This window comes from Empidonax traillii, unplaced genomic scaffold (assembly GCF_003031625.1).
Source record: "Empidonax traillii isolate 1590-97213 ecotype Southwest subspecies unplaced genomic scaffold, ASM303162v1 scaffold148:size1803964, whole genome shotgun sequence".
Classification (NCBI taxonomy): Eukaryota; Metazoa; Chordata; class Aves; order Passeriformes; family Tyrannidae; genus Empidonax; species Empidonax traillii.
The window spans coordinates 21,379-46,429 of record NW_020955341.1 but is presented as its reverse complement, the minus strand read 5'-3'; the positions used below and the strand labels follow the sequence as shown (position 1 = coordinate 46,429).

The 25,051-nt window shown below is 37.7% G+C and overlaps 1 long non-coding RNA gene across 1 annotated transcript; it reads left to right on the top strand.

The window, feature by feature from the left end:
- The first annotated feature begins 6,953 nt into the window (after positions 1-6,953).
- LOC114057818 lies at positions 6,954-15,849 on the top strand. The gene is made up of 3 exons (XR_003571309.1): positions 6,954-7,039; positions 12,331-12,503; positions 15,763-15,849. It is a non-coding gene; the product is annotated as an uncharacterized LOC114057818 (long non-coding RNA).
- Positions 15,850-25,051: the final 9,202 nt, after the last annotated feature.

Sequence of the window (25,051 nt, the reverse complement as noted above, 5' to 3'; positions counted from 1 at the left end):
TTTATTCTACAGGCACTCTCTCTTTATTGCTGTAATGGGAACATTGAGCTGATAATTATAGTTTTACTAATTATACTTACTCATTTGCTTAATCCTCATAAGAAGACCATTATTTAAGTCTGATTTGCTATTTGACACTGTAGCTAAGTTATGAATTGTAAGCAGGAAAGAGGTCAATTCTGTTTGTGTGATCTTGTCCCTGATTTTCTGTCAGGTTCCTGGGAGGTTCCTTCTGAAAGAAGGCTCAGTCAGTTTTGAATAACTCAGACTACAGACTCTGTGCTTGTAGAGTGCAGATATGCACCTTACAGGAAAAAATGTAGAAGGATTTCTAGGCCTACTACTGCTTGAATCTTGCTGATCTAGAGTTGTCTTGCTTTTTTATTAAAATCCTTAATGTGTTTCTCAAATTAATTCTCACTGGTAAATGTAGAGGACCGCTCCAGTTTGTTCTACTTAGAGACAGCATTTTCTCTTTTAAAGCAAGAAATGGGCTTTTTCATTCTGCAGAGAATATAGAGCCAGATCTAAAATGCTTCTAAAGAGAGAAGGCAATCTCTTATTGCCTTCAGAATCTGAATACATCAGCAAAGTACTAATCCCAGTTCTAGATTGTCATTGGATTCCTGTCCTTTTCCTAGGTGAGTTAACTTGTTTTACTCACAAAGGACTGAAAGTTGAACAAAATCCCTTTAATTGCTTAAAGTGTATGTGTACACTTGTGGTTTAGTCACGTGTTTTAATGTGTGCAAGATCAGAATGGCTGTCGGGGGTAAGGCAAAGGGGAATAATTATACAATGTCATGGCTAATTGTGTAAAGTTCAGTGAATATTAATAATTCTTAAACATGCAAAACTGAAATACCCAACAAAGAATTTATGTTCTGCAAAAATCACCATTTAGCAGATATTTAAAGGCAGGAAGGGTTCCATTCATGTAACACCATCCATAGAAATCAGGCAGCTGTTACTGTGTACTGCCAGTGTTATAATAGGAAGTCTTTCATTAGTTTTGACCAGAACTGATGCTGAGTGTGCAATCAATTAACTCCTGAATGTCCTCCAAGCATAGGAAGTTTCAAGGATGGTAACCACACATCAATTCCTGGGATAAATTTTTAACTCTAAAGGCTTCATTTTGGTTTGAAAGCAGCCAGAACTTTTTTAAAGGCCCGTCCTTTTAGCTGGAGTTAACCTAACCTCCTGACATCATGGGCTGGATCATTTAGAGGAGTGAGCTGGTAGGATTGTTGAAATTGGTACAAGTGTACTGAAACTTGTCCTCTGGGACTGCAAGGCCTGAGCTTCATCAGAATGAGCTTCCTGTGACACTGTCATTACTCTGTTTACTCCTGTGGAAAAAATGCTTTATCAGTAAAGGGAATTCTGAAAATAAAAAAAAAGGCAATCCATGTCTCTAGATTGCTCTGGGTGGGCAGTATTAGTAGAGGAACATGAGTCTGCTCATCTGATGAAAGAAGACAAGTGCCTGGTTCATTAATTAATAAAGCACATAGTATTTGTCAATAGCTTTGAAGCTATTTCTCAAGAAGCTTGAATTCATCTACTGAATTGTATCATATTAGGTGGGCAGACTTCTATTTTCTCACTGAGAAATTTCCCTCCTCAGAAAACTGGCTGAATGACCACAGGGTTGCTTGCTTTCTACCAGTCATAATTCACATCTTCCCACTTACTTGAGTATGGCAGTTGTCTAATTGTCTGGTTTAAAATGGATTTTATTTATTATGCTCCATATGTTAATGGAAATGCTTCTTGCATTCGCATTTGGGAACATAAAACTTTCTTCATAAATGATTTATCAACTCTGTTTGTGCTAGCATATTCTTTATCATGTTTCTGAAAAGATTTTTTCCAGAATCCTCTTTCGAGGAGGACCACAGGAAGGAGATGAATGAAGCTCAATATTTGACCAGGAATTTACTCTAAGTTTTTTAAGCAACATTTTGTAGCCACTGGCACATCCTTAGTAGTTCCAGAAGGAAAACAAAGAAGGTAGCTGATCTAAGTTAGTATCTTGTAATATGCACTGAAAAGCAGAGACTCAGGAAACCAGCCAAATACTTTTCCTAGGGAATCTTCAGAGTATGTGACAGCAGTGCTTAGACTTGACAGTACTTTTCTCAGCTTTGAGACTTGCATGACCCTCGGAATCTTTTACCTCTCACTGAGCAATACTCAAATTTTCTGGATGACTTGTCACTCAGACTGACATGTGCCACCTCTCTTCACAGAACTCAGGCTGAGGGTTGTGCTGGGAGTGCTGTCAAAATGGCACAGCCTCTGCCTTTTTGATGGCATGTCCACGATGCTGAGAGCTGGGAGAGGAACTGCAGGTGGCTGGGGGAGTGATGTGAGCTCAAGGGGTTCCTTTGGGTATGAATTTGCATGGTGCCTGCACAAGACTCACTGTAGGCACTGAAGTGTAGCGTGTTTTCCTCCCTGCTGGAAGTGGGAGCCTAGGATGGCAAGTGCCATGAGCTTCATTGTGGGCAAAGGTACAGGGTGGACATGGGATCCAGAAACCATAATGGAGCGCAGGACATCAACCCCCCAGCCCTCCTTTGCATCTCACTTCTTGATAGTGTAAATACACCCAATGTCCTGGAATTTCTAAAGGGTGTTATTTCAGAATATAGAATCACATTAAGGTTGGAAAAGACCTCCAAAATCGAATCTGAGTCCAACCTATGTGAACAAAAGTATCTTCTTAAAATAAATTGTAATGGAAACTTTGCTGCATTTAAATTATATGGATACTTCATTTCTGGTTTTCCTATTGCAGATGAATTCCTTTAGGACTTTGAATGCTGCAAATGTACATATTTTCTTCCAAGAGCCCAAAGTGAAAGAAACTGGGAATGAGTTTTGAAATAGCTTTGATCCAACAGCCACAGTAATATTCTGTGGGACAAATTAGAACAACAAAAAAACATCCTTTAGCTTTTCAACACTGTGGTGACAGCACTAATCAATAGGAAAGGATATTGAGACACCCCATAGGACAAACTTTGCTTTTCTAGATTAATGTGGGTAGAGCTTTATTCTTTAGGTAGGTCAGTGCATGCACATTGAGTCCCAGACCACGAGACACAGATACACACCTTCCCTCCATTCATTTTGATTAAAACACCCTTACAACAAATAGCCAATGCAAGGAAATATTTTTTTTAGCTTTGTCTTGTGTTTCTACATTCCAGTTTCTTCCTGTTTTGTTGGTTTTTTGTTGGTTTTTTTTTCCCCAGTTGTCTTCAGTATTTTCCACAATCCTGCTGCCTTATGTTCCATTTTGTTGTTCTCAGCACCTGTTCTCAGCTCATCTCCATTCAAGTCATCATTTAATCTTGTATGCTCCTTCCTCCCTGCTAACTCTTCTCATTTCTTCTGTGGTTTTTCTTTTTCTGTCTCTACTTCTGGTTCAAGTAGAGAGAAATTCATACTTCCTGGATGTGGCTCAGTATGAATTTTAAGTTGGTAGCATCCTTTTGAACACCGTTCCAGATCTAGATGCACCATCTTTTTCTCTTGCAGTAGGGATTGTCAGTGCTGCAGAAGCTTTAACAGAAAGTTCACACTCCAGCATTATTAAAAATAACTCACCTAATGGATCACCTCTCAGGAGAGATGATACTAAAAGTAATGCAGGCAAACTAATCTGTGCAAGAAAGGTAAAAGATCCAAGAGAATTAAATTAATAGCATCATTAAAAAAATAAACTTCTGCTTCAGTGCCTTTAATTTGGAAAGAAAGCAGGTTAATGATAATGTAAGCAAAGGGTTAGATATAATTGGTTTCTCTTTTAATTAAAACCCTTGCAATGAGTACAAACCCGTAGAAGTATACCAGATCAGAAGAGCTCAGAATATTCATGCTTTACTTATTCATAGAACAGGAACATCATCACAGAGAATCTGTATCTTATGACCTTGGTGCTCCTTGACACAAGGCTTAAGAAGGCAGGCTGTTTCCTAAGTTTGTCCACAAACAAACTCTATCTATGAAAGAAGCAGCATAATTTCTGAGATGCTCTTTAGAGGCCTGATTCTTAGACAGTTCTGGATTGCTGCCTTTTCATGGCATCTTATTCCGTGGCTTCACTTCTGGTGAATTCACTTTATATCTTACTACCAGTCAGAGCTGGTTAGCAAAAATAAACATAGGAGAACCTAACGATGGTTCATCTTTAAGCCTCTTTTTATGAATATATGTGATTTGGGAATTGCTGTGTTCAAGTATGGTTTATTTTATATTTTTGGGATTTAAACTCTGCCTTGAATTTTTATAGCACCCTTGAATAACAGCACATACTTTGATGTGTCAGAGATTTGGCATTTTCTCAGAATGTGGATGTATGGATGGGAAAAATTATTCTTTAAAGTAAATGCATTTCAAGGATGTTCTAGTGATACTCTAGTACCAAATAAATTTTTTATCCACAAGACAGAAAACAAAATTTTTTAATAATTCTCCTGTAAATCTCTCCTTTTAGAAATGGACATTAAGACTACAGAGAATAAGGTTAAATGCATGAAGTGGTACCCTATTAAAGCAAAGCATCTGCTGGGCTTGAAAAACAAGTTACTCTAAAATTGAATAACATTCTAAAAAAAAAAAAAAAGTCTGTCCAATGTTTTCACTTGACTACATGTAACAATTCCTGCAGGAAGGTTCCAATTATTGTTTTCAGTATTTCAGAGGGGCTTTTAGGCATTTAGATGTGTAGCTTCTGCTTTTGATCATATTTAGGAATTGGTGTAAAGAAATTTGTGTTTGTATAGTTTGGTGGTACCAAGGAATTGGGATTTCACAAATGAGTACTTGGCAAAATCAAATATTTTAAAGTAGTTTATCTTTTCTAAAACATTAGCAAATGCTACCTGATAGAAGCTAGATGTTTGATTAACAGCTTTTAAAGAATATGAACTGTTTACACTTTTCTATGGCTTTTTTAAGGTATAAAAGTCAGTATTAACATGTTATAACTGCAGCACAAGAGCAGAGATTACATTTTTTATAGATGCATTTTTTTTTTTTAGGTTCTTGGAAGATAATCTGTCTCCATTCAATAAAACTGGCTTCTATTTTGGAGGAAAAACAAACATCTGTAAGTATTTAGGCGTGGATGGGTAAGATTACTTACAGGTTGTAAATATACAGCAGCTGGTCCAAGTGTCCTCTTGCATTTCACCTGTCCTGAAAATAGCTTTTCCCCTTCTCACAGTGCATCAGCATCTCCAATATTCAGTTAGTGCTCTCCATCTTTTCTGCTTCTTTTTCTGAGCATTTGAGTATGTTAAATATGAGTAGTGTAACTTCACACTTTTTTCTGACTGCTGAACTTCTATACAAACATCTATTCATAAACTCTTGGGAAATTAGTCTATTATAAAAGCTTTTGTTACTGATGTGACATGGTTTAATGTTGCTTTTGAATATTTTAAGAAGTATTTCTGCATTAGAGATGCATTGGAGTAACATTGATAAGATTCTATATAGTCAATCAGCTATAGAATATATTCTAATTCTTACCAAATACTCAGATTTTATTGCTGAATAAAAATGTCTAAATGATGTAGTTTACCTATTGTGCCTGTGACAAAATTTACAAATCTTTAGAAGTTGTTTAGATGAACATATTCTTTTGAGATGTAAAGGTAATGCCTATACTGAAAGCTAAGCAGATTCCTATGGTTTGAAATATCTTTTTTCTACTGTGCAGAAGTTCAAAGGTGTTTATACTGACAGAGCAGTTATTTGGGATGAGCCTGTCTCCTGAAATCTTTGGTATCTTTCCCTGTCCTACAGAAATGGAAGTTTTCTTCCCTTTCACGTTACATCTACCAGCCTGCAGGCATGTGGTCCCTACATGACTTGTTTCTCAAGCAGTGCAGTCAGTGGTGTCTGTCCCAAAGGGTGTGTGAGAAGAGGGCAGTGAGGGCAATCTAAAACTTGTGCAGAGTCAAGAAAAAGAGTGTAACAATTCCTATAGATCCATTCCCCTCCATTTTCCCTTCCCCTGCCTCCACAATGGGACACTTCAGCACTAAGAAATGTTGGCTGTTCACAGTTGTGTTTCCTGGCACACCAGGGCTGTTTTCTTTTTCCAGAAACACACGGTTTTAGGAAGTTGCTGTGCTTTTCAGGCAGGCAGTGAGGACAGTCTCAATGGACAGTCATGGTCTCAGTCATGGTCTCAGTATTTGAACTAACAGCTCCAAAGAGAAGCTTCCCTTGGCTGTCATGGTCATTGGCTCTTCTGCTTCCAAAATCTGGACTCGTATTTTGGAGACATACCAGAGAATTTGGGGACTTTGACAGGTGGGCTTGAGTGATTTAGTAGGAGCCATTAGGAGTTCTGCTGTCACCCTTATGTATTCCAGTCCTTGCCAGAAGTTCCTGCCCCGGAGAGGAGCTGTGTGCCAGCACTTCTGCCACTCTCATTCACAGAGGAGCATTTCAGCTGATGTTAAGTTGGTATGAATGTACAGGCAACTATTGCAGTCTTGGGGGTCAATAAGGAAGAAGAGAAGTGAAAGAAGAAAGGATTGGAGCAGGACAGAAAATGGAATGCTGCTAAGGACAAATGTTGATGCTGGCAAAGAGGTGATGTAATTGCATTTTAATAAGTAACATTTATGAGTTATGAAATATCTGCAGAAAATCTCAGAGAAATAATTGAAGCAGAGATCTTTTCAGTTCTGGTTGTCTGTGAACATGAGATCCAATACTCTATGGTTTATGCAAAAATAAGTTTATGCTTCATTGTATAATACAGATCTAATGTTGAGCTGCCTTTCAAATTATACAACACATACTTTTGATATGTAGTTGTACAGACTGAGAGATTTTTATTCTGAATTTAAAACTTCTAGCAGCTTTAGATTTCTTCCTCTTCTTGTCCCTGTCTAATTCATGTTGTTTCTTTGCCCTATAGAGACTAATTCCTTATTAAAGAAGATGCAACGCTGCAAATATTCACATATGACTAGTTCCTCAGAGGGGATGAAATAGGAACAAGGTAAATGAAAAAAAAAATCTTTATCAAGCTAAGTAACAGCCAGACTTAAATTAAGAATTGGAAGTGATGTTTTGGAAACTTGCTGCTCTGAGCTGTTGACAGTGTGGATGCACCAGCTCCTTGCTCACTGCAATAATGGAAGCAGAAATTTAAGAACACTTGACATGAATGAAATGAAGAAAGTTCCCAACCATTCACAAGAAAAACAAAGCAAAAGCACATATACCTTTTCCATCCAAATTATTTTGGACTCATTTATTTTCCATTTTATTTTATGGTAACATGAATTCTCCTTGCTTTCTTTCCTTACAATTTATAGTGTATCCTAAATTGTATCCTTTTTTCAAGGCCCCTGGACAAATATTATAGATTTGGATGAGAAACAAATACAATTATTGTTGAATTCAGTCTGTGGGAGCAGATGATATTTTATAATACACGCTTAATTGATGACACAAATTCGACTTTTTTTCAGTGCTAATTTAGCTGACCAAAGCTAGATGGTCAAAATGAGCATTATCTCTCGCCATTTTCAGGAACTGGGGTCTATTCCTTATTTTATAAGGGATGAAGGCTGCAACAAAGCAGTAGGTCTGGAATAGTATCCTATGTGCATTAGATTTGTTCAAGGAAAATACAGAGCTATGGAAAAGCTTTTATGTAAGCCCTGAATTTAGTTTCACAGCCATTCCTAGTTTCTGGGATACGCTTAAAAACATCTTCACCTTTCTGTTGTTTTAAGAAACACTTCTGTCCAATTGTCTATGCATAACACAGAAAGAATGCATTTCCCTCACAGTCTCAGCAGCAGGGAGTCATTGAATGGCTGTTCCTGCCAGGGTGTGCAGTGTTATTTTGGAAATGTAAGAGTCGTATGGGTTTGTGTGATTTTGTTGATACTGATGGAAAATGCCCTTTCTGAGACTGATAATGCCTTCTTTGTGTATCCCTGTTAACGTCCCCTCAGTCTTCCTTTGGTGTGCTTTCCCTGTAGTACTCTAATGTGGAATCTTTCGTCTTGCTCCTGGCACTGCTGAGAAATGAAAATATTCAAAATTGATGTGGCAGCTCAGTTACCTGCATGTTGTTTGGCTATCAGGATATATCCCATAGGCCTGTCTGAGCACTGAGGATAATATAGGGAAGAAAATGTAGGTGTGTAGAGTGCACATCTGGGGAATTCTGGACTAGTAAGTAATGCTGTTTGCCACTGCTTGCTGTAACTCATCACTCTAATACCATTCAAAGAGATATTATTTATGCTTAAACCTTGCAAATAATATAAATGGGGTTGCTGTTTTACCCAAGAAAAGAATGCAGTTTATCCCTAACTGTTTTGAAGTTTTTCTTTTCACAAACTGAAATTCTTAATAACTCTAAAATATTTGTTGTGCTTTTCCCTAAGCTCTTTAAAATTGATCCATTCCCACTCCATGGTCAGATCCATAGAATGGTGTATAACTGAAACTGTAGCTGGGTGTTCAGAACTGAACCAGTTTATGTATTTTCAAAAAATATAGTTATTTACCATCTTTTGTTGCCTTGTGAATCATTGCTCCTGGTACCCTTCTGAGAAACTTAACATAAGCTTCTTATTTCATACATATATGGCTGTAATTCAGTCTATGCTTATTTGTAGATGAAACCATGGGTTTAGTTTTGTTTTCAGATTTTTTCAGTTAATATTTTAAAGGTGTGTAAGGCTCAGCAAATAGGCCCTGTTTTCACATACGTTAAAAGTTTACCAGTGTGAGGAAAAATGAAGGACAAAGGCAGTAAAAAATGTTGTGCAATGAAATGTAGCAATGGAAAAGACAATTTATTTGAATGTCACCAGATAGCAAGATAAAAAACAAAGTGAATGCAAAGACTTGTATTTCATTATCTAATGATTTCACCGAGGTCAGAACAGTAGAGGAACAATAAAGATTTAAGTAAATCATATAATTTATTTATTAACGTTCCTGGCACACGTTGCTAAATATACCTCCTTTGCTGTCCAGTTGATGAGGCAGATCTGCACTGGAAACTTGTGCTCCTGTTGAGCAGAAAGTCAGCTCATGAACGGGGTGCAGGGCAGAGGTACAGAAAAATAGATGCTGTTCCTGCTGATGATTTGCTTCAAAAGTGATGTAGAAGAATGCTGCTATCTGTCAAAGCCAGTGGAGAACTATGCAGTTTTAAAGAACTCTAAACACAAATTTAAAAAAGATTAGTATTCTGTATTTTGAGTGGCTGTTCTGTAGATTTTCATTGGCTCACATGCCCTCATGCTGCTCGCTGAGACTGTAAACGAGAGCAGGGAATGACCAGCACTTGAAGTTAAGAACTAACAAAAGGTCACAGTAATAAAGTTTACTGCCATCTCTTAGAGATTCTTTCTTGTGGCAAAGATAGAAACAAATGTAGGATGTGCCTTTTCTTGCTCTCATTTTTTTTACCTTTGCAACACAAGTTTATTTGGTGCTCACTATCTAAACATGTATTATTGGCAGCTTTTATTTAAAAGAAAAAAATTCATCTGTCTGTCCTTCAAACTACTTAACTGCTAAGTAAAGGCAAGTCAGACATAGGAAACTGCTTAGATTGAAATATATTCCTGAAGGAAAAGCTGAAGAAATCTGGGACTAGGAGGCTGACTAAAGGAGAAAGCACTTAGTTAAGTACTCGTATAGTTCCCACAGATGATTAAAAAGCAGATGGCTTTGTGAGCTAACAGCCTGGGTCCTCTGGGTGTGGGCTATTAAGCAAAAGTGTCCTGGGAAAGGAAAAGGAAACTGAAGGCTCTTTTCCCTGGACTGTAACTGCCTACCACTGAGCCAAGTTTGATTTTATTCAGTCTGAGTATTGCCTTGGATTTCTGAAAAGGAGTTTTGGAAGCCTGCCTCGTTCATCAAAAATAATGTATTGTGCCACCACAGAGGCAAGAGGGATTCTCATCATTGTTTCTTGCATTTTATGATGTTGGCACTCTTCCTGAAATAATTTAGGAATTGCAGACAATAATGTTTTGGATTTTATAAAAATAGATCTCATCAATGAAATCTGTATTTTATCTAGGTTTTGATAATGTGCTTCTTCTTCAGTAAATACATTTTTTTCTGGAAACTAGATCCTTCCTCTGGACAAGCGTCACTATGTCAAGCACTTCTGTACAAAACTGAAGTATAGCAATTAGCAAGAAATTAATAAAATAATGGGAATGCTCTTATAAACTTCTGTGGACCATTGGAGGTAAGGTCCTTCTGCAGTCTCTTTTTCTCCAGGCTAAACACCCCCAGCTCCCTCAGCTGCTCCTCACCAGACCTGTTCTCCAGACCCTTCACCAGCTCCATTGGCCTCCTCTGGACTTGCTCCACCCCCTCAATGTCTTTCTTGGAGCGAGGGACCCAAAACTGGACACAGGATTTGAGGTGTGGCCTCACCAGTGCTGAGTACAGAAAGGCAATCCGTGCCCTAGTCCTGCTGGCCACCCCATTGCTGATCCAAGCCAGGGTGCCATTGACCTTCTTGGCCAGCTGGGCACACACTGGCTCGTGTTCAGCTGCTGTGGACCAGCACCCCCAGGGCCTTTTCCAGCATGTGGCCCCATCCCTGGATACAGGGTTGCTTAGGGGAGAGGGAACCTGACAAATGCAGCTTTATAAGTGTTTCCTTCTCTGATTCCACAAATGTGAGTCATACTAAGAAACTTAATTAGAAAAAAAACCAACCCTCAGCATACTTTGCAGCTGCGAATAGTCTGAGAGTGAAGCTATTTAACGTGATCACAACAGGCGTGAGTGTGTTAATTACAAATGGTCACCAGCTGAAAACAAAGCATGGCAAACAGCAATAAGGCAGGCTCTAAATGCTTTAAACTTAAGTGGTGAAATTTTTTTGAATCTCTTATACCCTGGCTGGGAGTGTCAGCATTTTTAAAAATTAAACTGAAACTGGAATTTTGGGAGATCAGGGAGTAAGATGCTGAAGATTACTGAATCAGAGATTGAGTGATGATTCCTGAGGTGACAAAAGGGAGAAATGTTTTCATTCTCTATGTCATTTAAGAAAATATAAATGACCGTATTGTGCCAGACTGGTAAGGGCATGGACATGTGCATCTGTGACCAAAACTGAAAGCTGAAAGAATAAGCAGAGGCTGTAGTAAAATCATCTCTGACTCCTCTGCCAGCCTTCAGTGATTTGCATGATTTATATAGTTTCAGTACTTTTCAGTGGCTTTCTATTTAATGATTTTGTTCAGTCTCATGTAAACCTTGTTCTAGACCTGTAATACGCAGCATGATTGCTAAAATTAACAGCCTGTTAATTAGCAACTTGTTAATGGCTCAGGCTATTGTGTGAGGCTGATGGTGTAAGTGAAAAAGATTACACTGACATTTGGTACTGTGCCCACTTACTTCAACAGGGAGCTTTCCTTGGTGTTCTTGAAAACATTCAGTAGAAACAGGGATCACTCAAAATACTTATTTTGAGATAAGGAGACCAATTCTGGCATGAGAATTATATGATCTCTCCATAAATCACCCAATACAGACCTTGTATATTGAAAAGTCTGATGGATTTCCTTTCATGATTAATAGTACGGAATGTAAAACCAAATAAAATTCATAACTTCCCCTTAGAGAAATTGAAAAAAAAAATGTCATGGAATTGTTGCAAACTTTTTTTTTATTTTGACTCATTGAGTTCTACTCTTTTTTGAAGTACTGCTTTTGTTGAGATTGCCAATATGTTTTAAGTAACTCCCTGGAAGTCCTCAGTTCATCTGTCACTGGCAGTGGCCCTGGTTTCCTTTTTGAGTGAGGCAGTTTGCCATTCTGACGTCTGTAACAGTGCCAGAGACAAGGTGCTCTGAAAGTATTTGTCTCCCTTGAACTAAATAATAGTGGGGACACCTTGGAATTTCTCAGCTGTGGTATTATTTAGTGTATAATGTTACCAAGAAGGAAGCCTGGGCACGCATTTGTGGATTCCTTCAGTTCAAGGATTTCTCATTCAGTCTGTGTCTCACCCCGTGTGTTATGAGTACAACACTCCACTGCATTTTTCTTGTTGTTGTTAATGTTGGAGAACAGGCTCCTGGAAAGAGAAGCTGGAAACAACTAAGTCTTGCTAAAAAATAGCTCTTTGGGCAATCAGACCATAAAATTAAAGGAAAGAAGTGAGGAGGGAAAAAGTAGAAAAGACACGTTCAGGGCCAGGAATATGATCAGTGTGTGAAACGGAAATGAAAGCTGGAATTTTAACTGAAGTTCCATTTTTGTTTTCTGTTTTCCTGCCTACAGTTTTCATCTTTGTCATCAAAACATCAAACGTGCTCCACTTCAGTCACTCTGTAACTGTGGTAGCCAAGGAAGGGTGTCTTTTTAACAAAAAATAGCAAACATTGGGTTTTTTTGTATGAAGATATCAAAACCTGGAATAATTCATTAAAGAGTGAACCTGTTGGCCTCAAAGTGTAAGTACTGTGTGTGATTTGGTGACCCTTTTATTCTATACCCCATGAAGGTCAACAGTGCTGAATCATTTGTCTCTGAAAACGTATAAAGAACACAGACTCCAGAATATAGATGATAGCACAAGCAGAGTGCAAAATCATAGCATAAAACCCCCCAGGTTTTAACAGGTTCTAACAGATTGTGATGTAGCTGATGAAATATCAGTAGTTTTTTGCAAGAAACCTTTTAGTACCCAGGTCTACTCAGTATTCAGAACCTTATTAATTGTAGAAGTCAGGTCAGTTGTAGTAGCTGCAAATTCTTGTGAATTTTAGATCTTGAATTAGGTTTTGTCCCAAATGGACTAGTAGTAATTATTTTCTACTGCAGTTGAGTAAATTCATATCTTCTCTGGTCCAATAATTCAAAATGGCATAATCTCTCCACCATCATTCCTGAGTTAGTTTTGCAAGCTGAATTATTTAAATGTAATAGAAAGTAACTCCTCTGGACTGATGAAATACACTGGAGTGTGAGAATGGCCCTATCAATTTATAAATTTACTGTGCAGGGTTATAATCTGTATTTTGGATTTTCAATAATTTTCTGTTCTCTGTAGTGCTTTCTCCTGGGAGTTCCCTTAATCAGGAATTCCATTTTTTTTGCATGTTCAGAGCAATAATAAATGTTTCAGTAGGACTAGGTAAGCTGGAGGGATCTGTCTGGAGCCAGATTTGATGACAAAACTCTAGATAACACAGTTTTCATCAATTTTTGCTTTGCTAGGACATTTAAGTAAATAGATTAAAAGAGATTTTCTGGACTTCTTCATAAGAAAAGCCTTATAAAATTAAGAAGTTGGAATTCTGAGGATGCTTTATGTTTTCTTCTCTACTACTTTCAAGGTGTTAATGTCAAATTTTCTTGACTATCTACAACAAAATTCTGTATTAATTTTAAGATTCATAGCAGTGTATGCAAAGACATTATGAACCCTGTGACTGTCAGATGTTATGTAAAAGCATGGAAGTACCTTAGTTTAAATCTCATTTTCTGAAGTGCCATTGGCAGTGACCTTACAAAGCCATCTGTGATAGTGTGTCTCATTTTCAGAAAATCCTGAACAGTCAGCACTGTGGTGTGGAGCTCTGTTAGACCCCCTTCTTTGGTGTCTGTGTCAGTGAAGTGGGTCAAGGGGTGACAGCAGGAAGTATTCTGCATATATTCAGGGTGTAAAAGCCTTGGTGTGCAGTTGTTTCTGGTATTCACCTCACAGTGAATACCAGAAAATCCTGGTAAAAAAAGGAAAAATCCTGTCATACATATGGTTCAGCAGTTGGAATAGGGAGCACAGGATACTTGCCCATGATGCTGTGATTGAGATGAAGTTCTGCCATGTGGAAACAAATCTTCACAGCAAACACCTGATGCTCCTGAAATATATTTAGAACAACGTTTGTGCCAACTGAAGTCAGCTGCCATTTTGAGTTCACACTGGGCAAAATTGTTTATCCCAATGTAAACCATTTGACTGACTTCAGAAATCCTTTTACTGTTTCTTTGCATGTCATTTTGTTTCTTTGCCTCTCCTGAAGTCATGGGTTTCCCTGCCTATGAAATTCTGATAATAATTTTAATGAAATTAAGAGAACTGAAGGTTTTTTAACATAAAGCATAACATCACTTTTAATAGGTGGATGTCAAAAATTACGTACCTAGCTATTTTTAACTCACATATATGCTTTTCACATGAACTTATTCAGCTTTCTAAGTAAAATGGCAAGTTCTAATCAGTAGTCAGTTTTATTCTGTTTAACTCCTGAGGAAAGGGCTTTGCTGTGTAAAAACTTCTATGAGCTGTTATACAAACAAGCCACATGACATGCTTACAACATGCCATTATTGCCTGATAACTTCTTGTATTTCACATTTGTCAAGATTCCTGCCTTCATATTCGCTTGGCAGCCTGTGTTACCATTGCCAAGATTAAAGAAAACTCTTCCATTTCTGCCCTAGAGCCCTAATTATATTTAGGCCTTGAGCCAGAGATAAGCCTGTGCTAGCAAAGTGTTTGTGTATATCTTGGAAACATAATCAGAATGGTGTTAGCTGGGTTCATGTATTACATGTGATGCAGGCAAACCCAGCAACTTTCTTCCCCAAAGCAAGTGATTATTTTTATCTGATCCATTCTCCAAAGAATGGCCAGATCCAAGAGCTATTTGATAACCAGTGAAAGCGATTTTGCTGACGAAAGTAAGTTACAAGTCCAAGTTTCCAATCCAACAAAAGATGTTTAATGTGTATAACTAAAATCGATGGGACAATTCCATCATTGTAAACAGGTGTTTGCTGCACTGAGGCTCAAAAACTTAAGGAAGTTTTTTGAAAGGTGTGGATTTTACCCTGACTTGTGTGAATTACATGGGGAAAAAGATTAATATCTAAATTTCAATGGCCATATTACCTTGGTCATCATGTGCAGATATACTGGCATATTTTGATTGTTCTTGATGGCAGCGCAGTGATATATTCACACAAGATCTGTGAAAAAACGAAAGTTTCATTGCTTAAGCTTTTACTTCTCCTGGAAAAAAATACTTCAGTGTCTATGGAGGTTTGTAGTGAATTACACTGTGGTTACAAATGTCAACTGCAGAGAGTTTCTTCTCGAGCACCTATGGAAAGGGCAAGACTGTATATGGACAGTTTTTGCTAAATGCTGCTTTTCCATCTAGATTGGAATAAGACTGATGGATGGGCATAATAAAGTGAAGGGAATGCTCTTTCCTCCTGTGCACTCATGAGGTTTTTTGTCCATCAGATCAGACAGGGCAAAAAAGTTCAGATGAATGTTGTGCCACCAAGTATAAGGTGGCACATGAGAGAAAAAGGTGGAGTGCAATCATAAAGCCTGCTCTTGTTTTTGGATGTTAAATGGTGGGGAGATGGGAGAGGGAGAAGAATGGAAGGCAGAGGAATTTTGTTTTAATTTTACCAAAAATTGGTAAAATTTAGGCTTCTTGGTCTGAATCATTTTCCATTAATATAGATGGAAGGCATAGGACATAGGATGTGTGTCACAGTCTTCAGCCAGGAATGATGTGGGGTACCTGTATAAACTAAATCTTGTAGGATGAGAGAAACCTAGTGATCTAACTTAAGTACACATATCAGTGCTTGGAAAACATGGGTTTTTCCTTTTTCTGTTTCCCAACTAATCTGATGATTGTTATGTGTTCTTAAAATATTCAAATAAAATATTTTATTTGCTTTTAGCTTGCCCAGATCTGTGTTAAGAGTGATTTCAGAACAACTGATTGGCCCTGAAGTGTTCCATTGTGTGGAGCAGTGATTTCAAACGTGTTTCTCTTCCTTGGGACCACCAGAAGGTAAGAAAGGCTGTCTGCACACAGCTGCCCAACTGACACATGGAATTGAGAGTTTAGGGGTTGATAAAGAATAAGGGGTTGATAAAGAATCTTTCACTGTTAGCTGTTAAGCTTTTTGTGCCTCTTAAGGTATATCTGGAAGTACATGGCCAGTACATGGTTGCAGAATGTTTTTTAATGTAGGGTGTTCACTGAACCCAGAGAACATTCCTCCACTCTGCCTTACAAGAAGGTTTTTGTACTTCCTGCTCCCTCTTGAAGGGCTTTTTAAGGAAAAAGAAGTAATTTGACACAAAGGAAAGCTGTGATGAGAGAATTACTAGAGGAAAAAGGATGGATTGAGTAACGTTTTGATTAAAATCATAAAATTAATTTCTAATGTATTTTCCAGTACTTAATGTTAAACCTAGTTATGATTTTTCTGGCAAAACAGCAGTTCCTCGAAAAAAATGTTGATTTTACAGACACGTATTTTGTGTCACTCCATCAGTATTTGAATGGAGACTGGACAGGTGAGCCATGAAACAAGGACCTCAAGCTGGTTTGCTGGGAGGCTCTGTGGTTATCCAGAAGTCATTCCCTAACAAGCAGCTGTGCGGGCTGTCCAGGGCTGCAAGTTGTCCTGTGTGATGGCTGCCTGGCTGGTGGGGGCTGTGTGGCTGCCCAGTTGCACAGCAATGGGACTTATCGAGGAGTAATTTTTTGTACCTGAAATTTCCTTTGTCTGAGGGATTGTTTTGATTGTGAAACCACTACAGGTACATGCTTGAAATGCAGTAAAATTAATTTTTTGTTTAAAAAACTGATGGGTTAAAGCCAAGTAAAGGTATAGGAACAGCATAAAAAAATAACTAGTTTCTTTGATTAGAAATCCCTTCAGTGGCTATGGTGAATTTTGGTTATTCTATCAGTGTGCTTTTCTGATGTCATTAGACTTTTTGTGGCTAAGACCACAATATATTTAATGGAACTGGAGTTACTAAGAAAGACATTACACAAATACGTGACTGGTACCACTGAAACCACTGAGTCATAATCTCACAACAGCTGTATATATGTATTAATGCTTCCTTGTGTTAGATTCAGGGAGTTCAAATTATATAGCCAGTTGTAAGTGATACAGGGGGAAAAAAATCCTAAGCCTTGTAATCATATAGGATGCACAGGAAATTCTTTGACAAAGGAAAACAATATTTATGCTGCTCTTTTAAGTGTTTCATTTCATCTAACTAAAGAAATTCACATGGTTTGTAGTGAATATTTTTAAAAGATAAAAGTAGAACGCTTCCAATACTGGCTAAAATTTCCTAATGTTGCATAAAAAATATGTGTTCAAATTGATTCTGCTTTGCTCTGCTTTGTTAAATCTTTGAAATTGAAGATATATGCATGTATTTTTGCATTAAAATGGAGATATATGTGTAGATGTATATATGCTTTATCTGCTGGAATACCTTTCAAAGAGAATTGTGCCTGTTCTTATTTAAATATACAAATTGAATTCTCTTTCCTTTTAATTTGAAGAAATTAGTGCTGCTCCAGTAGTCATAGAAACTGCAAATAAGACCTGTGTGTTGAATGTAACTGTCGTAGAAATTCTGAATATTGAATACAGTTTTCTTAAGTTTCTACCTGCACAAAAAGCTAAAAAACCTTTGAGAAGGAAACTTAATTAGCAATCTATCAAATATAGCAGCAGCAGCATTAATTTGATTGCTGCTTAAGGCTTCATGGTAGCATTTGTTAGGACTTAAGTAAGAGGCTACTCCACCCTCCATCAAACAAGGGCTGAAATATTCTGTCTGACGTTACCAAAAACCCCTCTGATGTGTAACACTGCCATTTATGCCTTACACACTCCAGGAAGATAGAAGGTGCAGGTATTCTACAGGTAGATGAAAACTTTTGTTATGAACGTATGTCCTTATCTTAATATCTGAAGTATAAAAGACTCTATTTTAAGTATCTGCACAGACTCCAAAAATGTACTACTGTCTGTAAAATATGTAAACAGGAATATTATCAGATCTGTACGCCTCAATAATGCAGCTACAGACACTGATGAAGTAATTGGATATGAAATTAGTAATCACATGATTGTGTGGAATTATCTGATGTGATTTGCATGCTTGACTGAGAAGAATTATGCCTGTGAATCAAGCTCGGTAAATAATTCATACCTTACCCTATAGCTTACTAATTCAACACCATTTTTCTTTGCCTGCACTTTGTAGGAGTGCAGTATTCTCCTGAAATCAACAGTCTTTCAATAATAATTACCACTATCTAGGATTAAGTTCTGGTTTGCAAACTTTTTGATGTACAGTAACTATTACTCATTCAATATCTGAAAAGCATTGTTAATTCTAATTGGTCAAACAAACCTCCTTATTTTCCTGTTTTTCTCACCTGGTTAAACTAATGCTTGGGTGGAGAGTACTGGTGCTTTAAAAATAGGTTTCATGCATATATTTAATATACTCCCCTTGCCTCTAAATCACAGCCTTTGATGTCCTGGAGTCAAAATAATTGTTAGTGGGGAGGGGAACTAAAGATCAGCAGCTTGGTTATTTGCCATAACAAATACCTACAGTGAAAATTAGTACTGGAAAAATGTTTTTGTGGGTTGAACAGCAGAATTTGGCTTCAGGTAAATAATTAGGTACCATTGGGGTTCACAGTATTTTAGGGCACCTGTGGCTGTAGATTAGGCAATTACTGGCATGTAATGATATTGCAGAAAATGCAGTGAATTTATTAATAGGGTACAGGTTTGACTACTGGGGCTTGCCAATAAAAGAGAAATCTGAATGAGACAGTTCACTAGCAAAGAGAAAGAAAGTTTGTGAGAGACCTTTCCGTGTTTATTTGCTATTCCCTTCAGAATCTTGGGGCAGAACTAAAAGACTGCTAAATATTGTAAAGGATTATATTTCTGTTCCTGAAGGCTTGAAATGTAAAACTCAGACAGCCTTTTGAGAGCCTCTGAGCAGTATGGAGTCCTTAAACTTTTGAAAGCAGTTGCAGGAGTTTGGATTGCTGTCTGGAACACTCGCAACACTTAACCAGAAAATGTCAAAAGAGAATTTAGTGGTAGGCAAATCAGTAGCATGACTTTAGTTTCTCCCTTACTTTGATAGTCCATGAAAGGAACACTGTATAAGTTTTCCATCTTGTAATTCTGTATTTATTTATTTCAGAGGATGTTTAACTAGAGGAAATGTGTTCCTGACAGTCTTTTTAAACTGATCCAGAACAGTCATTTTTTTAGGGACTCAACTCTCCTCATGGATTAAATCTCTTACTATCACAAACCAGGCTAATTCTGTACCAGCAAGGTACTGTGCCAAACATACTTGAATTTCCCAGTGTAAATGCAGCCAGGAGTCAGCTGCTTCTGATGGTCTGCAATTTGCCAACATGGTTAAACTGGAGTTCGATTCCTCTTTATGCTGGTGTGGGGGTAGAGTTTGGTCTGTACAGCTGGAGGTATGAAAAGTGCCAAACTTCTTTTGACCAAACCATCTCAAGTACTGAGGCATCTGCATTCCTGCCAGGCAGAAAGGGATGCAAAGAGCTCAGTGTCCTTAAGAGGGCTCGAATGGGGTGACTTTGTAGTACTTTGAGTCCAGAATAGGTTGGGATATGCCAGAAAGGGTATGTATCTGCACAAGCTGCAGGATTTTTAAAGAGAGCTGGTATGGTGGCAATAATTTTCCTAATTCTCAAGGAAAGAGAAAAAAGTTAAATGTTGTTAGTATAGACTTTCTCTGGCAAGAGAGGGCTGCTGTCTCTAGCGGGAGAGATATTTCAAGGGAAATCCACATTCAAACAAAATCAACATTCTCTTAGTAAAATGCTTTATAGAGGAATAAGCAATAATTATTAAAAATGAGAAAAAAATATTAGCAACTTTTGAAGTAACTTTCTAATCTCAAAGAAGAGGGTAAGAAATTATCCCATTAAAATCTTCAGTTTTGCAGTTGCAGTTCAAAGAGTGAAGAGACCAAAGAGCTTTTTACTGTGTATCAAAGGACTGACAGCTTGGTGTTCAAACAGAGCTCCAAGTTCTGATCTAAGATTAATAAACATGCAAATAGTCTTAAAAAGAAAAGTTGTAAGAATCTAATCTTTATCTTACGCAGTTGAATGCTTGTTTGAAGTGACTGGTGTATTTCAACTTTGTAAGTTGTCACATTGTAAAAGTTGTCAAACTGAGACCACTTCAGGCTGTTGTGACTGGAAGATATTGCAGCAAACTCCAAGTTACATACACGTGCTCTTTTTGAGGCAGCAAACCATTCTGACTATCAGGTCAAAAAAAAGTAGGTCATAAAAATGCAAAGTGCCGGTTATAATTATTTATGGCGTACAAAATTTCTGAAACAGTGGGTGCCCACAGCTGTGGCCTCACATATTTCTCTTCTCAAGTACTGCAGGTCACTACTTCATGTTCTGTATGAGAAAAAAATGGGACTGAGCATTTGCTGGTGCTCTAGACCTGCAAATGGCTTTCCATATGCTGCATTAAGTCACATCAGTTTATTGTGCTGTTAAATATTTGTTCATTATGATCTCATTTTTTCACAAGTAAGAATGTTCAGTCACTTTCAAGAGAGAAAAAGGGAGGATGGCTTGACCAGAATCACAGTGGGCAGTAGCTCAGAGAGCCACTTTTCAACACACTCTCTCTAGGATGATGCTCAGAGCTATGTAAAATTGGGATGTCTTTTATGCTGTAAAAATCTTATGCACAATAACATAGGAATTTAATTTGCATTTTACATTTACTTCAAAATAAAGTATCTGATGCAAGTCATCCAGAACTAAATGTTGTGTTTTTTTTCTTTTGCTTTTGAGTACAAATAGTTCTATTTGTAAATAAATGTCATGTATATTGAAAATATCTCCGAGCATTTTGTTGTCATAGCTGTTTAGCTTAAAAATAGGCACTTCGTTAGCAGATTTTATCAACTCTCCAGGCTGCAGTCAGGAAGTTCAGCAGAATGCAGCTGACAGTTACAGGTATTTTTTCTCGAGGGAATGTATTCTACCTGTGGGCTTCATTTCAAGGTGCCATTCCAGAAATTTCTTTCAGTTGTTTAAGTCCTGGTTTTCTTTGAGACTGCACTCTTTCCTATAATATAGGGGCGGGATGAAGTGTTTAGGGTATGGAGCATTCACTGAGCAAGAAGATTCGTGAAAATATCACAATGTTAACAATATAGCAGCAAAATGTTTGGTTGTTTGGGATTCCCACAGAACAACAGATCTAACTCCTTCCATTGTTTTATAAGGGAGGAAATACTTTCAATCTTCTCAGGTTTTCCAGTATAGCAGAGTGGGATCTTTTTCAAGACTTGCAGAGTTTTTATTTGAAATTTTATGGAATCCCCAGTGCTTCAGTGATTTTTTCATGTAACTTTTATCATTAATATACATCTAATACTTTGTTTATGTTGCCTTTTTGTAAAGCCACTTGAGGAACAATATATACATACTGCCAGTGATGGTCTGGCTTGTGTATATTTGAATTTGTATCTCGGGAGGGCAAAGGCTGAAAAATCAATTTGTGGACCTTTTCACTGCAGGGAAAATTATTCCACTGCAGTCTACTGCTCATAAAGGGAAGCAGCTTAGAGAAATCTTTATAACCAAGGGAATCTTAAACCAAGTGAAGCAGGAGGCTATGAAACCATCCCTTGGTTAGAAAGAGAGGTTTCTAGAATTGGAATTCTAGTTAAATGAGTTTTCTGTAAGTTAGCAGTTGAATAATTTTTCCGAGTTTATGCATTTTGGATGGAGAATATAAAAATTCTCCTTTCACAGTGACATAAATGCTGATATTGTAGATTCAGGTTTTTTCCTGTGTTCCCATTTTTTGTTTCTAGAATTCCACTGAGCTGTGCTGCTCTTGCTGATCAGCACCCAAAACATCTGAGTAATATCAGTTCTGCTGTAAGAGACCTGCAGAACTGACTTTTTGTCCTAAAGGACAGATATCTCTCTAGCATGTCTTACGCTTAAAATGTGTGACATTACCTAAAGTCAGAGGTATGAAAATGGGATTAGTAGCAAAGAATGGTAAAAGTGGGACGGAGCTGATCAATGCTTTTCGTGGTCCGGTTCTAATTTACATTGGTAGCATTTCCAGACAAAGCTTGAAGTTCCCTCTCCTGCTTTTTCTTCCCCTTCCACTCCCATTAAAGCTACAAAGCCCTTCCAGACCTTTTCCAAACACTAACCAGGTTATATTTAATGTGGGCCATGTCAATCATCTGACTCACAGTGTGGCTGCAGAGCAGTGGCCTCACTGCGGCAAAGAGAAGGGCACTGCAATACAGCGGGAGGAACGAGAGCGCTGGCAAAGGGATAGCAGGAACTTCTTAAGCCGAGCTCTGGACATTGGCCTCAGTGTGTCAGGACACCACAGCTGCCATGGCTTGGAAGTCCCTTGATGTGGCAGTAAATCTGTATTGCTTAACACATGTAGGTGAGCTGGGGTGGGGATCATGACCCACATCCTGCCTGCTCTCCTACAGACAGTGCTCTCCTTGCAGAAGGGCTTTCTTGCACTGAGTGCTTAGAACAAATTGGGAACTCAGTCTTCCCTGGAGCCTGTATGAGAGCATTTATCTAGGATGATAAATATTTGGGAAATGTTAAACATAATTTTAATAAACCTGCTTGCATGAATATGATGTGATAGCTTCAGAATGCTGTTCTGTTTCTTTTCTTTTTTTTTCTTTTTTTTTTTTTTTCCATGAAGGAAACCTTTCTCTAAATTCCAATTTTATGGGAAAATCTCTCATAACTGCCTAATCACATTTCCCATCTGGTTTCTAATACCAATTTCAACTTCTGTTATTGTCACACCTATTCTTTGAAAATAACACGATTAAATATAAGCTTGTTTCAAGAAACACTGCCTTTGTTGACATCTTTATGCCTTTCTTGATTTTGCAAAAACATGCACAGAAGTTTTAGGAAATATTAAGTTCCTCCTTACAAAATATTCACTCCAGAAATGTATATAAGAAAATCAACACAGCTACCTTTGTGCTCCACAGAGAGATCATTTGAGTTCTGTTAGTTTGGGCATAATTTGTTAGAAATGAGGCTGCCTTTCTGCCTGTCTTTCCTTGATCTCTGAGGAGAAAATGATGTATGCAGAGAAGCATTTCCAATTATAAATTATTTCAGGTTTTCAACAGACTGGTTTGAGGCTTGATATTCTGTCATGATTCAAAGATGAGAGGATTAGGTTAAGCAAACCTTTCTTTTAACAGCAGGTAAGCAGATAAGCAGTACAGTAGAGTAAGATTATTGCAACTTAAGTGGCATTTTGCATGTGGTGAAATAATTTTTGACAGTTACTCTGAGCTTGAGGTGCAGATCAGAGAAACGGGGGGAAAATATTGATTGTTCTGTTTACTTTATTGTCAGTGAAGAAATAACTAATCTTTGCCAAAGTTGGAAAAAATTTGTTTCCTCCACAGACTTGTGCATTTGAAGTTGAACATGCATTTTGAATAAATAAACATGCAAATACCTTATCTTAAACATAAAACTTGTGAAAATACAATCCTTAGCTTACATAATTGGAAGTTTGTTTGAAATGATGAGTGTATTCCAGCCTGCGAGATGGCTTTCCATAAATACTAATAGAGCTGATTACAAGTTTGTCACTTACTGTTTTGGACTATGATAAATGTAAGGCCCCACATTCAGTGTGCTGACCTTAATGACAACATAAACAAGAACTGAAATATTCTCTATAGCTGTGGGGATAAGAGACCTCCTGACAGTCGTCTGTTAGTTTGCAGAATTTCTAGAGGCTGTAGGATAAAGCCAAATCCCCATGGATGAGGGGGCTGTTCAGAGACTAAACCTATCAGATTGGACTATTTCCAATATGGTAAAGGAAATGAGAGATTAAGGAGGACTCAAGTGGTAGAAATGACTCCATAACCATGAAAAAATAAGGAAGCAAAATCTGATTGAATCAAGGGCAACTCTCACCCCTTGAAAGGTTCTTGCTGTAGAACATGAGTGCCCTGCCTGGAGAAAAGGTGCCTCTCATGCTGAAAATCAACGTGGACCTGAGTTGTAAAGAAAGTGATCCCTTGGCTTGCTCTAGAAGAGATCAGAATGTTTCCCGTGACCTTTTTACTTGTTTTGCCTCTGGCCTTTAAATGAAAAATGTTAATATTTAACATTTTAACAATTTTCTTTTTCTAATCTAATATTAATTGAAAGTTCATATTCCTATTACCATAACAGTCAGGGACATTCTGTGAGTCAATGACAGTCAAATCTTTTTTTAATGCAATTTCTGACTTTAAAGTAATAATGGAGGACAAAATTATAATATCCTTTTTTTCTATAAACACAAAATAATTTGATTACAAGTGGCAATGACTTGGAACGCGTGTTTTTTCAAAATGATTTCTTTTGAAGAAAAACCTTCCCTGCGCATTCACACGAAGCAATGTCAACATTGCTGCCATTAAGAAAGATTCCACTGCATTAAGGAAGACTCCCCTCCATTTTAATTTGAAAAGACAGGGGGTGTCTGAGAACTGGCACAGGTTTGCCAGAGAGGCTGGGGAGTCTCCATCTTTGCAGATACTAAAAAGCTCTGTGGACGTGGTGCTGGACAACCTTTTCTAGATCACCCTTCTTGATCAAGCAGGTGACAACGTGACATCCAGAGGTCACTCTTTACCTCAGCTGTTTGGTGGTTTTGTGAGAAGACAATTAATTGATCAGCATTGTTTTAGAGCACTTAAAGCACCAATGCCTAAGTACATGCTGATAGTGTAGTACAGTTCTTCTCTCTGCTTTTCCCAGGCCTCTTAGAAGTTTTGTTTTTTCCCCTTCTTCCATTTGTCTCTTCTTGTCTCCATTTTCTCTAGGTGCCTTTCATTATAATTTCCTTTCTTTCTAATTTTTCTCTTCTTTTCTTTCCTACTTTTTCATTTATTTGGTTTTTATTGAAATGTGTTTGCTGTCTTGTTCTGAATTAAGTCAGCCTTGTGGCTCTCCTCTGATAAAGAATTAAAAAAATTCCTGCTGAGAGAAAACAGTCCCATCCCTGCAAATTTCATTATTGAGTGTGAAGAGCTTCAGGGTTTGTTGCTTGGGGAATTAAGGTTCAGTCCTAAGCTCATTGA